Source organism: Seriola lalandi, unplaced genomic scaffold (assembly GCF_002814215.2).
Source record: "Seriola lalandi dorsalis isolate HSWRI2012SDOR001 ecotype SW California unplaced genomic scaffold, Sedor1 jcf7180002054317, whole genome shotgun sequence".
Lineage (NCBI taxonomy): Eukaryota > Metazoa > Chordata > Actinopteri > Carangiformes > Carangidae > Seriola > Seriola lalandi.
The window spans coordinates 720,025-722,720 of record NW_019524870.1 but is presented as its reverse complement, the minus strand read 5'-3'; positions in this window follow the sequence as shown (position 1 = coordinate 722,720).

The window sequence follows — 2,696 nt, the reverse complement described above, 5'->3', positions numbered from 1 at the left end:
TCCCCCCCCCGTCCCCCGCACTTTGTTTGAGGTCAACCCAGTGCTGTTTGTACCCCATGCTGTTTGCAGTTGTTGCAGGCTCTTTTACAAGTCTATTGCAAGGCTCACTTCCTTGGTTTTCTACCAGTTCCTCTGTCGCATGTCACTCTGCAGGGTCCCAGGGCTTCAAAGGAAAACTAGATACAGTATTCATGGGATAACGGGGGGTTGGTCATCTAAGAGACACCACAGAGGAGTCATTTTTATTGGCAGATATCAAACACAGCTACAGTATTTAGGTTAACACCATTTTTCTGTCACACAGACAGACTCTAGTATGTTGACAAGACGCAGAGATAAATGGAGCCGTGCAGGAGCATCTGATGATGAAATGTCAGAGAAATATTGACAATCTTCTATTATATTTATAAAGTGCAATATATCAGACTTTATTAAAGATAGAACAATTAAGTCCTTGACTTATTCCCATCATTGTTCCTGATGTTTTTTTACAGTCCACCAACCTTCATTAAGACTGAGACAGGCGTACAGCGTCTGACCAAAGAAATACTATACTGCAAACTAAGAACTGGAATCACAAAAAGAGGACAGTTCATTAGAGCTGCAAGGATTAGACGACTAATTAATTAGTCAAATCGATAGAAAATTAATGAGAAGCAATTTTGATGATTCATTTTAAAGCAAAAAATGCCAAATAGTTGCTTCTTAAATGTGAAGATTTAATGCTTTTCTTTGTCAGACATGACAGTAAAGTGAGGATCTTGGGGATTTTGGCCGTTGGTCGGACAAAACAAGATATTTTAGGGCATTAACTTGGGATGTGGGAAATTATTAAAGCCATTATTCTGCAGACCCAACATCTATTGCATGTCTGTCCTCCCTGGAAGAGGGATTCCTGCTCTGATGCTCTTTCTGAGGTTTCTTCCATTGTTTTCCCCATTAATGTTTCTTTTTTGGGAGTTTTTCCTTGTACAAATCACGGGGCATTTTATGGACAAAATGAATACTTGGCTATAATCAAGGAGATAATCTGCAGATTAATCGATAATGAAAATAATGTTTAGCTGCAACCCAACTAACTATCATCCAAGAAAACAAAACCCAATGGTTGCAAGATATTGTTCAAGGTGCAAACGTGAATGGGTTCAAAGGTAAAACATACGACAGTGCATTAAGGTATCCATACATTCCATATTATCAATCATTTGAAGGAAAATTACACTTTTTTTAAGCACTTCTAAAGAAGGTGACAAAGTGTTGGAAGTTAAAAGAAACAAAAGAAATTGTAAACAGTCACATATGTGGTTTTTATCCTGTAGATTTTTGCCAATGTTGAGAGACAGGTTCATCATTTTTCAAGTCAGGTGTGTCTGTGTGAACATTAAAACTGTGCTAAAATATATTCCAAAGTTTATCTGAAGTTAAATGGCAGCTTCAGCAGTTTGAGGTAATCAAATCAGCTGGGTTTCCTCCAAAATTAAAGTCTTTTTTAGCACAAAATTTCTTCTTTCTCCCCTGACAGTGTTTACTTGCTGAGCTGCGGTGGAGGGATAAGAGGGAATTTTGTAATAAAAATTCTGCATCTTTGGACGATATCCATGTGATTTGTCTAAATCTGTCCGCTGGAGCCTCTTATTAGCTTTAGTTAAACATTAGGATATGTTTTTACAGAAAACGAGGACTGTAGATTGTCTCCCTCATCACTTATAGTGGAAGTGACTGGAAGTTCATTATGAAAGGATCTTTTAACAGCCCCACTATGAACAGGAGGAATGATTACAGTGACCAAAAACTGATTCATTGCACACATGGGCACCTGAGTATTGTTTTTAAAGACAGACTTGAGAAATTGTAAATCTATTCTTTAATTTAATTTCCACAATTTGTCCGCTGTTATTGTTCAGTGAAGCTTTGATAAGAAATGCTGCCTAGTTATGAATGGCACTCTTTCTTCTTTCTTTGTTATGGCACTGAGGCTCTTTTTCTCTGTTTAGCCCAGCCTGGGAGATTCTTGACAACCATCCCCCATCCGAGTCAGGCTCTACTGGATCTGGAAGCGGCAGCCGACCTGAAGCCCCAGCCTCCTGGGTCCCCCTGCGACTGCATCCTTTCCCCACTCCATCAGCATAGTAACTGAGAGAGACAAGTGACTTGGCCAGGGTTAACGTCTTAATACTCCCCGGGATTGCCTCCAGGATCCAAATGGCTACCCCTAATAGTTTTCCTCCTCCGTGTGCCTGTCAGACCGCCATGACTATATGGCGTAAGAAAAACAAGACTAGCTGAGAGGCAGAGTAACGAAGCAGCACAATGAAATAATGAGGGGTGGTGAGGAAGAATAGAGCACCCATGAAAGGTTTGGTGTAAAGATGCAGGTCTGAAGCGATGCTCGCTCCCTAGACAATGATGTGCCCCTGCCTGCATACTTTGCATGGAAAGCCTGCACACTTGAAATTAAACCAGCTCCTTCCTTTGGAGCCCAGGAGGGGAAAACCAGAACTCAATCAGTGTCACGTCACATGGTTCAAAGCGGCCAATTCGATGCTGCCAGGAGGTTGAGAAATGCAAGGTGACAGTTCATTTTACCAGTGACAGTGTGTCGGTCTCGCTTGCTGGTTCCCCAGTCAATTCCCAGCGAGCAGTGAAGGTTGAGTGTTGCTGGAGACAGACAGCAGCGCCCCCCCCACCCCACCCCC